The sequence below is a fragment of the Pteropus medius genome, unplaced genomic scaffold (genome assembly GCF_902729225.1).
Source record: "Pteropus medius unplaced genomic scaffold, Ma_sr-lr_union100, whole genome shotgun sequence".
Taxonomy (NCBI): Eukaryota; Metazoa; Chordata; class Mammalia; order Chiroptera; family Pteropodidae; genus Pteropus; species Pteropus medius.
Genome location: NW_024350319.1, coordinates 9,501,836 through 9,514,781, shown reverse-complemented (window position 1 = coordinate 9,514,781; position 12,946 = coordinate 9,501,836). Strand labels below are relative to the sequence as shown.

The following is a 12,946-nucleotide window of genomic DNA, read 5'->3' as shown; positions in this document are numbered from 1 at the left end:
CACTGCCACAGAATTAACTCTGGGTAAGGAAAATTTTGAGTACAAGGAAATTTATAACACTAAGGACTTTAACAAATCTGAGATTAACAAGATGCCGTGAACTAAAATCCTTGTGTTCTAATTGCTCTTCCATGAAACTTCAGGAAAGCACACTTGGGGGAGAAAACTCATGAGATATTGTTGGCAGCTTTCTTCATAAAAAGAGAGGAATAATTGGAAGACACAATACACTGACAGCTAGGGCGATTATTGGCTAGTAATTCTTAAGTAACCATTCTTTTTGGTAAATAAATGTCTACATTTATATTTATTCCCCATAAAAGGAGTCCTGATACTTTTTCAAACAAAGGCCCATCTGAGACAGATACTCATCAGAGCAAATTCTGCCCTAATCAGTTGGAAGCAGTGGAGAAAATACCGTGATGGGACATTTTCATTTCCAGCTAGGGCTGCTATTAGAATGGGAGCCTGCAACCAATTAGTGAAACAAGTGATTGGCAATTTATTCAGTCTTTAGGTAGATAAGTTGCAGAATACTTAGGAAATGGTGGTCTGGACAAGAAGTAATGCATTCTCATTTAAGCAGGGAAGGCAGAGCAAAGGTTCTATTCAATCATTACTTAGAGAGCTGGAGGATTTAGGAAGCATTTGGATGGTTGCATATCTTTTGAGTGACTGCAAATAGAAAAGAATCTGGATATAGGCCTCTGGGCATTTGTTTGCCTGATTAATTTCTATTAAAGATAGAAATAAGCTTCTCATCAGCCGTAGAAAACATCCACTCCTTTCTCAGTGCAGTATGCCATTGTTCATTAACAAGCAATCTTTCTTTATTACATCAAACTGTGCCGTTGTTCATCTTCCACCATTAGTTGGGTGAAACCACTGCAACTCTGAGTGACTAAACATTCAACGACCATTTTAACAGGCTCTTATTCAAAAGGAGTGGCCAACAGTCTCACATCATTATAATAGTTATGTTGATATAGTCTGTTGGTACTCAGTATCCATTTTAATCTTCTGTGCTCTTTCTTCCCGCATCCTATGTAGCAAGGGCTGAAAAACTAACTACATTTCCGATACTTCCTTGCCACTAGGGTCCCAGGCGCCTTTTAGATTCTACCAATGGAATGCACGCCTTAAATATTTAAAGTGCAGAAGGAGATGAAGCTCACCCTTCCTGCAGCAATGTGGCTGAAGGGTGGTCTCGGGAAATTATGAGTTTTTGCAGCATTTTCACTCAACTAGACACCAGATGTGTGATCTGAAGAGACTGTGACATTCCAGTTGTTTCCTGAGGTTATCTGACCCTGAATAAGTTACTTAACTTCTCCATCTAGTGGATTACTCATTTGTAAATAACAAGATAATAATGGTACCTACTGCACAGAGTTGCTTTGAAGACTGAGTATATGGAAAAAAGGTATTAGGTATTAATGCTGCTGCTTCTGCTTCTCCTACATATAAACAACAGAGAAGAACGCCGGCCAAAGTCCTCAAAGTCCTCAATAAAGGTTAGCTAAGATGATGATGATGATAATTTGAGACCAACAGGATATACCTGGCAAAGGAAGAGATGTGATGACAGAAGACAGAGGGCGGCTGTGTGGCATATAATTACGTATCCTCTCTGTGCTTCATTTGTTTAATGTTCTGAATGTAAAATAGAAGATACAACCAAGTTCAGAAAATTATTTATTGAATAGATTAATATGTCCATAAACTTTAGAAAGTATAAAAAATTACACAAGTGTCAAGCATTATTAGTTACCATAAAAAAGTTCTGAGAGGGTTCATAAGAAGGAGCTGAGACTTCTAAGAAGAATGAGGCAAGCCAGGATGAAGGAAATGGCCTTTGGACTGGGCTTTGTGTAATAGGTAGATTTTCTACATGTAGAGATAGCAGAGAGAAAAGCTTGTTAGTTTGAAGTAAGGCATAAAGATGAAAAATTAAAGGTCCAATATAGGACATCTTCTTCTAACATCTTTTCCTAGCAGTTAAATCACATAAGTTTTAAGACATGGTTAAAAGAGGAATCCTAAGTGGAAGTTCCTAATTGGCTTTCTGTATACTTAACATCACTTACAGAGAAAACTAGTTATAGGGGCAGGATGCATGGAAAAGAGAAAGCTCGTGGGCATGATTATGTAGCCTACAGATTTTAAGATGCATTCCTCTATTTTGAAAGCAAAAAAAGAAAGAAAGAAAGAAAGAAAGGAAGGAAGGAAGGAAGAAGAAGGAAAAGGGAAAAGAGGAAGGAAGGAAGGAAGAAAGAAAGAAAGAAAGAAAGAAAGAAAAAGAAAGCTTCCGACTAGTAGGAAAATGTCGAGGTGGCTCAGATGGTGAATATTATTTTGTTGCCATGATTCCTGTGCTTTTTTTCAGCGTAAGAATTTTTAATACAGGCATACCACTCACCCAGGGCTAAATGACCTCATATTAGGTGACTCCATTCCCAAACTCTAAGTGAAGATAATAACAACAAGCTGAGGATGATGGGTTATTCCATGAAAAGGAGAATTATAATGATCATGCAGGTTTCGAGAAGCAAATAAGGAAACCACAGACCCATGTACTAAATAAATAAATAGATATAGATAGATGATAGATGATAGACAGACATATTCTGAAGATGATGAGGGCAATCAGAGTCAGATCAAATTCATGTGGCTCCCACAGATACCAAAAACAAATCTGTTTCTTTGAAGTAGATGCTCAAGAAAGAAACACAAAGGCTATTTGGCACCTGGCTCAGAACCTAGAACTGTGCCTCATATTTATCCTCAGTGGATTTTTGTCAAACAATGTTAATTTTAACCTAATTTAAAATCAAGAGAATTATCTTACCCTATCCCACTAGTTCTTTAATTTGGGAAAGTCAACATTTCTACTCTGAAAAGCTGTCCTGAACACACCTGCCTGAGAGCTCTATTATTTCAAGAATACAGGGTTAAAAGGCTCAGTGCAGCCAATGATGAAACAGGTATCAACCATACTGCTTTCAATACAAAGCTTAAGTAACTCATAAAACAGTACTGCATGCTTTGAAAAATGTAAAGAGAGAAATATGAGGTCAATTCATCAGCAAGAGAGCAAAACTGGTAGTAAAATGGTTGTTATGCTTATCAGTACAACAGAGTAAAAAGTCAAGAGGAGAGCTTCACTCCTGTGCTCAGTCTAGATGTGGGCTGCAACAAGATAATCGACTTACAGCAGCTCATACCAGTAAGTAAAATCTCAGCTCTTATACTCGTCATCCAACTCAACAAATGCAATCCAGATTAAATCGCATACAAGGGATACAGGCAGTTGAGTCCTGAGCAAAGGAAGCAGGGCCAGTATAGAGAATAACATGTCAGCACATTAGATGCTCTTTTTCTGCATTTGATCATATGACTAAAACCTGGGGCTCTGAATTCCAGGTTTCAAGACTCAGCCCTGCCGCTTTGAACAAGTGTAATATGGAGTGAGTTGTATAACTTGTCCCAGTCTCAATTTCCTCATCTACAATATGGGGGGATAATGTTATATAACCCATAGAGTATTTGTGAGAAATTTTCAAATTCAATGATTAAATGCCTTACACATGGTTTTGGTTAATTTTATGTGTCAACTTGCCTGGGCCATAACACCCACGTATTTTGTCAAACATTATTCTGGACGTGTCTGTGAAGTTGTTTTCTAGGTGCAATAAACACTTAATTTTAGACTTTTTGAGTAAAGCAGATAATTCTCCATAATGTGGATGGGTGTCATCTAATCATTTAAAGGCCTAATAGAACAAAGACTAACCTTCCCAAGCAAAATGGAATTTTGTCAGCAGACTGCCTTTGGATTCAAATGGCAACTCCTCCTTGAGCCTAAGCACTCTGGACTACTCTACTATATTTGGACACATAAGGCCTCCACAATCATATGAGCCAATTCCTTGAAAGAAATCTCTCTCTTTCTCTGTGTGTGTGTGTGTAATTTATGCTTTTTGTCTCTGTGTGTATATATACACACACAGTGTATGAAATATACAGTGTACACACACACACACACACACACACACACACACACACACACATCTCGTTTGTTTTTCTGGAGAACCTTAATGCATACACCATGGGAAAAAATTAACTAGCAATAAAGGTAGTTCAAAACAAGAAAGTACCATATTGATAAGTTTCAAGAGAAAAATCATTGTTATTTCAAAAAATGCCTAAAAGACATTGCATCAAATTCAACACATACAAACACAATTTAAAAAAAAAAAATTTAAAGCAATTAAATCTTCTCTAATATAGTAAAGAAAACCAAGTCAGGTCAACTTTATACTGAGCAATCAAACATTAGAAGCACTCTTTTAAAAAATCTCCTTAGAAGCTCTTGTTCACAATTGTTTGATGAGTTAGAGCCAATGCAGTAAATATTTAAAAAAAAAAGTGAAAAAGATCATGTAAAAATATTAAGATTGCACAATGAAACAATCCAAAGATAACTTCTAAAATTTACCAAAAACTCATAAAAGAGTTCAGCATAGCAAACAAATGCAAGTCCAATATGTAAAATAAATAGTATTGTTAAATACCAAAAATAAACAGCTATAAATATGATTTTTAAAAGCTTGCACTAAATATAAGAAAAATAAAACAGCCGAGCAAACATTTATTGAGCTGCTATTAGGTGCCACAAGTACTTTGTTTAAAATGTATATACTTTTTCAGCAAATTACTTGAAAATTACTTGATAATATAGTCTTAATAGAAAGAGCAATTGTTATAAAAGTATGTTTTCATCAAGTTAACATATAATAAAATTCCAATAAATATTTCACTACTGTGGGTAAGTAAATTTATTTTTGGCAAATATTCACTCACTCCACACTCAATTCCATAGGAGGAATATACCTTCAACTCCAATAATGTTGAATTTGACCATGTAACTTGCCTCGGCCTCATGGTGGGTGAAGTATATTTTCCTGCCCCTTCGTTATGTGCTTGCTTTTGGTCAATGGGCTGTTAGCAGATGTGAAAAAAGCAGAAGCTTGCAGTGTGCTTTCAAAGTTGGGCTTAATCATTCATGAGTTTTGCTTTCACCGTGAAAAGAAGATGCTTCAGGTGGCCCGGTGGTCATTAGTGAAGAAAGACACATGAAGCAGACCTGGACCCAACTTTCAGCTATGGAGCCAAACCCAGTTGAGTCCACTGGATGGGCCTTTTACTAGGTGATCCATAGAAAGGTGAGCAAGAATAAGTAATTATAGTTGAAGCTACTGAGTTTGGGGTGATTTGTTACACAGCACTATTGTGTAAATACTTATCTGATACAAACAAGACTTTCCATTTCGTTCAACAAAGTGATATAGAGTGAATTTATTAAATATTGTGGGGAAAAGGTGAGCAAAGAGGAAGCAAGTATAATCCCACCAGGAAACAATAATTTAAAAAAAATGAACTAAAGTAATGAGCACAAAAATAGAGCTAATTAACACCATATACATACACAAAATAAGTTTCCCAAAACAAAGAGAAAGATTAAAGAATAAACAGTATAATGATAAGTGATGCGCAAGATAAAAATATACACAAACTTTTATATATACCAATTACAACTTCATAAATCTGTTTGCATATAGAGAAAGACTAAATAGGAAACATGTATAACAGTATATTTAAATGAAACTACTTCAGTCTCAAGGATTTTCAAGAAACAATAAAGGACATAAAAATACAACATAGGTGCGCAGTACTTCTACATACTAAAACTGGGGCAAAATTACCAATACAGGACATTTTGAAATTATCAAAGTGCTTCAGTTAGCAGTTTTCCATCTCTGGCATACATAAGGAATGTGGAAAAGGAATGAGTGTGTATGTGTATGTGTCTATATAAGAGGCATTTTTTGAAGAAGAAAGAAGTCCCCTTCCGAATCCCCAAGTTTTACAAGTCCTTTCATGCAGAGATGTGATTACACGATATAAGTGGTAGCTATTACTACAAGAGGCAGTATATGTGGTGGTTAAGAGCAGGGACTATGGAGATAGGTACAAATCTCACAAACTCCACTTAAAGACAATATAACCTTGGACAAGTGACTTAATTTTTCTGTGTCTCTGTTTCCTCATCTGCAAAATACCTACAAAATATCTACCTGTTATGAGGTTTAAATAAATTAGAACATGTAAAGCATTTAGAACAGTGTCTGGAACACAGTAAGCACTAGATATGTTCGCTTATCATCATCATCATCATTACTATTATTACTGTTGTTATGTTATCGTTACCATCTTCTGGGGACACGTTGAAAACATCGTTCTGTGAGCTTTGGATAAGATATCTGAAAGATACTTAAGTCTCCTTGATCCAATAAATATTATTGAACCTTATTAGAAAGGGTCATTGGCAAAATGCAATAGTATATGGAACCACCAAAATGTTATTAACTTTGTACCTTTCCTTCCTAGGAATTCTACAAATAAGTTACATTGCCATACAGTGGGTTGCATTACAATGGAAGAAACTGCTGTAGTGCATGAGTACAGCTACGAGAATTTAAAAGCTCACACGGACTTCTGCATGTGTTCTTGGGGGAATCTTTGGGAATCTTTGAAGGACTTGTATTTCTTAAGCTTTTTGAGGACAAGGCAATAATTATTTCTAGAATACTCACTCCTCCCCCCCGCAAAAAGTATCTATTGTATTCAGTATAGAATAATAATGATGTATTCACAAAGCATTTATCTTATACATCCCTTCCCTATGGAGCTGGACTAGTATGTATTTCAAATTATTTGAACCACCTCCTTCTGCGGTCTTCCTCATTTCAGTTAATGGCAGTTTCAACCTTCCAGATACACAGGTTGAAACCTAAAGCCATTTTTAAAATTAAACTTTTTATTTTAGAACAGTTTTAGATTTACAAAAACACTGAGAAGACAATACAGTTCCCGTATACCCTATATCCAGTTTCCATTATTATCAGAATCTTATATAAGTATGATACATTTGTTATAATTAATGAACCATTATTGGTAATTATTAACTAAAGCCCACACTTTATTAAGATTTCCTTAGTTTTGACCTAATGTCATTTTTCTGTTCCAAAATCCCATCCAGTATATCATATTACAGTTAATAGTCATGTTTCCTTAGGATTCTATTGTCTGTGTGGTTTCTCAGAATTTCCTTGTTTCTGATGACCTTAACAGGTTTGAGGAGTACTGGGCAGGTGTTTTGTAGCATGCTCCTCAATTTGGAATTGTCTGGTGCTTTTCTCATGATTAGAACAGAGTTTGAGGGAAGAAGAGCACAGAGGCAAAGTGCCATTTTCACCACATCATATAAAGGATATATACTGTTTTATCACTATTGATGTTGACATCATATGAAGGATATATACTATGTATCACTACTGATGTTGACCTTGATCATCTGGCTGAGGTATTATTTTTCAGGTTTCTCTTTTGTTAAATTACTATGTTTTTCCCTTTCCATATTGTATTCTTTGGAAGGAAGTCACTATATAAGCAACACACATTTAAGAAGCAGGAGAGTACTCACTTTTAAAGGTACTCCAGACAATATATTTATCTTGACATTCTAAATTCATTTTTTTTTTCGATGATGATGATGATGATGGAAACAGCTCTGGAGTGTCTCACAGATAGATGGTGCTTAAAAAATAAAGTACTTAGTTCTCGTAATAAATGCAATACATACTCATTGTAGAAAAACTGAAAAACATGTTTAAGAAAAATGTCATCTAAAATTTACCACCCAGACAGACCACTGCAGTTAACATCTTGTGTTATCTCCAAACCATCTTTCTATGTCTACATTTAAAGAGTTAAAATATATTTAAAAAAACCCAAAAAACAAAACAAACAAAAAATAAATAAATAAAGAGTTGAAATAATCTTTACGTAAACTCTATCTCGCTTATGACCATTTAACATTATGAAAAACTGGTCTACAGCCATGCTACCCTGAACAAGCCCAATCCCGTCTGATCTCGGAAGGTAAGCAGTGTCGGCCCTGGTTAATACTGGGATGGGAGACCACCTAGGAAGACCAGGTGCCGTAGGCATAAAAAATAAAAAATAAGGGATTATAAACTGACAAGGTCCTTGCAGTCTGTGAAAGGCAACCAAGGGTTGCCTAGTCTAAAAAAAAAATAAAAAAGAAAAATTGTTCTGTACTTTTAGACAAAAGTGCTTTCTTCCTTACAGTTCCAGAGCCCAGTGTGTAGTGGTTTCAATAAGTGTGGTCTGATGAACTTTCTAACTAGAACCGACAAACTTTCCATGAAACCACTTAATGGAACTTGCTGACCACGGCCATTTTAGTCTCTTTTTTTGCCCTCACAGGACAATAAAGTCACTGGCATAGTTATCAATCTGGGGCCTTAAAAAACTAGTTAAATTAGTAAAATAGTATGTAGTCTGTAAGGGCTAAAAGGGGTAATGGCATGTGAAGTGCTTAAGCACACAGGTTCACAGTCCCTCATCCCAAATCCTTTCAACCAGTTACATTTTGGAATTTGGAATTTGGCTAATAGAGCAAATGTGCAGTATATTATGAATCACCGCAATTGGGTATAGGGAAACACACTGTAATCAAACAGTAATAATTTTTATAGCAAAGCATATGAATAATCACAATAAATATGGTTTATAATTTTTCTTGTGCATTTTAAGAATCTCTTGTGTTTGAGTTGTGGGAACAACATCCAGAGGAGTTAAAGTGCTTCTAACCCCAGTTTATCACTAGCTGGGAACCAATTTTTTGGTTGATTTCTCAGCTTGCAGGGTTTCTAGAAAATCAAGTAATAAAATTCAAACTGACCCCTAGGGTACAGGTCTAGTATTTTTAATTTCCAGGGACAATTTTTTGTTAGTCAAAGACCAAATATATAAATAAGCTTCCTTCTCTGTTTTCCGTGCCAGTTTTCATGGTTGCTTTCCTAGCCTACGTTCTTACTAGGGTAGAACTTGTAAAGTCCCAGCTTTAGGTTTTTGGGGGACAGCGTGAGGGTACCTCACTCTCCACCTTTGCTGGACCCAATCCTTGCCTTTTGTCCTATAGGGTTGATATTACCCACACCCTCAGTTATTGATACTGATAAACACCCAGGAAACTCCACCGTCAGCTTTCATGTTTACTTCTCTTTCCATCCTTCCTCAGTTTCTGGTGCCTTCTTTCTGGCAAGGCCAGCTAGACATTAAATAATATATCCTATTTTATCCAGGGTTTCTAGAAAATCAAGTTATAGCAGAAGAATTGTCAGGTTATCTTAAACCACTATATTGCCAGACCAAAACTCTCACTTTCATTTTTCCTTTAAGTCAATAATATATTTATAAAATACTTAAAACATTTCTATAAGCCAGATTACTCAATTAACCAGGTATACCATTTCCCAAGCCTTATGGGATAACATTTGCTATAGTAGCTATATAGTTAATTTTGAAGTAAAATTATTTAATGAATATTTTTCTTTTATAAGGAAGCCTTTGAAAGCCTACTCTGGAAAATGAGAAATCACAATCAGAAGCCATCTACTTAGTGACAAATTAACTTCCAAACATTGAACACAATTATTTAATTGAAATGACTTGAATGTTCTCTGTTCTTCACAGCAATAGAATTAATCTTTCATGCTGAAATGTCAGTGCCCTCTGAGTGGTGTTGTTCCAAGGTACGTGTCACCGAGTCTATCTCTTCCTTCATGAACCTCAATTTTTTCTTTAAAGTGGAGTTCATTGTTGATCCTTAGAACATTGTCTGAAGCAGAGAGAGCACTTATTAAATATTTGGTGAGTGATGAATATTAGTTATTAGTTAATACTAACTGCCACTTGATGAATGGTTTTGTGTTTGTCACTTTGTCAGGCTATTTAGCTGGGACTTGAGAAAAGTTGAACAAAACTTCTTGCCATTGGGGGTCCTCTAGTTCTATTATCTTTTCAATTCTCAAATCAGGGTGCTCTTTGGCGGGTGCTCTGTTCTATTTTGCTTGTCACTAATGAGGTAATTATTTGATATTTGAATTCTAATAGGCCCCTTTCAAGTGTGTTAACATGACAGTTGGCAAATAGGCATTTTTCTACCTAAGGTTATGTAATGAATAAAATCCTCTTATGTCTTCCTAGGGAACCAATACATCATTGAAAACTATGATAATGGATCTTTTATCAATAACAGATGTAATTTGTAAAGTGAAAATCGATCTATTTTGACTGATGATGTCTCATAGCAATAGGGAAGATTTCTTCTGAATAATTATAATAAAAAGTATGTGATTTATCAGTTGAGTAAGATTAGAAACTGAGCAAGTTATCAGTCTTGTCCAGCCATTTCCTGGCTTCATGACCTTGAAAATTGTGACCTTTACTTTCCTCCTTCAAAAGACAAGCTAATTTCCTAAATATATGTCCCTCAGCAGGAAGATAAACAGCAGGCATCTCTATGGACACCTCAGCCGACTAAGGGACTGATGGATGTGTCTTCTCATGCTCAGCCTCCCAGCAGTTTTGACGTATGGATTTGGAAAGATAGCTCCTCTCATCCTCCACCTTGTTTAAAGCTGAGTTTCAGAATGTTTGGCTGTTGCTGTTGTTGTAAAATAACTATAAAGTATAATATATATATCGGCTAGAACATTTTTGGTTGCAAGTGACTAAAATAGTTGAAACCAGCAAACATGAAAGAGAAGGATTTATTGGCTTATATACTCAAACCACATGGGGACAGTAGACTGGCTTCAATAATGGCTGGTCTCAGCAATAGAGAATTGTTGAGGCTCACACCTTAGTTCTACAACTAGTTTCCGCTTCTCTCAGTGTCTTGGCCTCATTCTCTCCAGGAAGCACAGCCACTGACACCCAGAGACTCATATCTCAACACTCTATCATCAAACAAAAAAGGGCCTTTCCCACAGCATTACCCTGAAGAACAATAAAATTTGGGAAGGGTTAAAAATGGCTCATCTTGGGCCCTATGTCTACCTTTTGACCAATCACTTGATTGGCAAATCACTAGCCTGAATTTTCTTCCCATCCTTGTGGCCAGAAGGGGAAGAGACTGTTTCTTCAATAAAGGGGCAGTGGAGAATAGACAAGCACAAGAGGCACTATATATATCTAGCGGGTTAATTATACCCATTAACCATTTTACTATGTATTAGAGTATATATGTATATAATTTATATATGTTTGTATTTAAGAAAGTATAAATTGTTCTGTGAGCATATGTGTATGTATATATTGTATGCATGTACATATATATGGATGTATGTGTTTTCTGTATATTTGTATATAACGTTCCATGTATAGGGATGTGTATACACATTATATGTATTACTGATTTGCAAGTATGAGTGTGGTTTCTCCCTTTCCAGGGATCCCTTCGCATTCCAAGTTCATAATTACCTAATGAATGCATTTTCTATCCTCTATACTCCAGAGTAAGTTGCATTCCAGCCAGACTGGCCTATTTGCTGTGCCCACATGTGTCTGATTTCCTTCTCTGGAAAGAAAGAGGATCATGCAGGCCTGCAGCAGTGCCTCGGGGGCCCTTTGGGCATGGGGTGCCATGTCCATCTCAGGGATACAAAGTGGGAAGCATTGTAACTGGCTGCCTATGTGGTTTGGGGGGCAGCAGGACCAAGGTAAGGGCACCGCAAGACTGGATAACCAGCCAAACAAAATGAGGAGCCCAGAGATTAGAACTAAGGGTAGTGGAACCAGAGAGAGGTAAGAAATGGAACAACAGAGTATGAGGTAGTGGTGATTACCAGCACAGACAGAAGTTTATCATGACTATGGCATAGTGCTCTTGGCCTACTGGGAGTGGAAGGAGCTGAAAAAAAATGGACAGTGTACCCTCTGAACTTTTACTTTTGCTCTTTTCTCTGAAGGATAGCAGAATGTGCCACCCCAAGATGTGCCTCTTTGGCATGGAGATTCTTTTAAGCTGACTATTTTAAGAAGCTGCTGACACAGGAGAGCTTTAAAAACAGAGTAGAAATTGCCCTTTCTAAGGGAAATTTACATTAGAAAGGGGACCTATACCAGCAAGAGAGCTATTACTAGAGATAACTGTTTTTTTTTTTTTCAATTACGGTTGACATTCACTATTATATTAGTTTCAGTTGTACAGCATAGTGGTTAAACATCTATATTACTGACAAAATGACCCCTCAATAAGTTTTTTAATAGCCAATTTCTACTTCTTAATCCCTCATCTTTTTCACCCAGCCTCCCAACCCTCTTCCATCTGGCAACCATCAGTTTGTTTTCTCTCTATGAGTCTGTTTCTGTCTTATTTGTTCATTTATTTTGTTTTTTAGATTCCATATATAAGTGAAATCAGATGGTATTTGTTTTTCTCTGTCTGACTTATTTCACTTAGCATTTCACTCTAGGTTCATCCATTTTGTCACAAGGAAACCATCAACAAAAGGAAAAGATGATCTACCAAATGGGAGAAGATATTCGCTAATGATACATCTTATAAGGGGTTAACATTGAAAATAGATTAAGAACTCACTCAACTCAACACCAACAAAACAAATAATGCAATTTAAAAATGGGCAGAGGACATGAATAGACATTTCGCCAAACAGGACATACAGATGGCCAATAGACATATGAAAAGATGCTCAACGTCACTAATCATCAAAAATTCAAACCACAATAAGATATCACCTCACACTTATTAGAATGGCTATCATCAAAAAATCTACAAACAACAAGTGTTGGTGAGGATGTGGAAGAAAGGGAACTCTCGTGAACTGTTGGTGGGATTGCAAATTGATGCAGCCATAATGGAAAACAGTATTGAGGTTCCTCAAAAAATTAAAAATAGAACTACCATGACCCAGCAATGCCACTTCTGAGTATTTATCCGAAGATCCAAAATACGAATTCAAAAAGATAAATGCATTCCTTTGTTCACTGC

The 12,946-nt window shown here is 36.2% G+C and overlaps 1 protein-coding gene and 1 pseudogene across 10 annotated transcripts in view; one reads left to right on the top strand and one right to left on the bottom strand.

The window, feature by feature from the left end:
• ST6GALNAC3 (ST6 N-acetylgalactosaminide alpha-2,6-sialyltransferase 3) overlaps positions 1-12,946 on the bottom strand; it is a 478,754-nt gene that overhangs the window by 255,072 nt on the left and 210,736 nt on the right. The gene's annotated exons all lie outside the window — the stretch shown is intronic.
• LOC120583471 (uncharacterized) lies at positions 7,954-8,072 on the top strand (annotated as a pseudogene).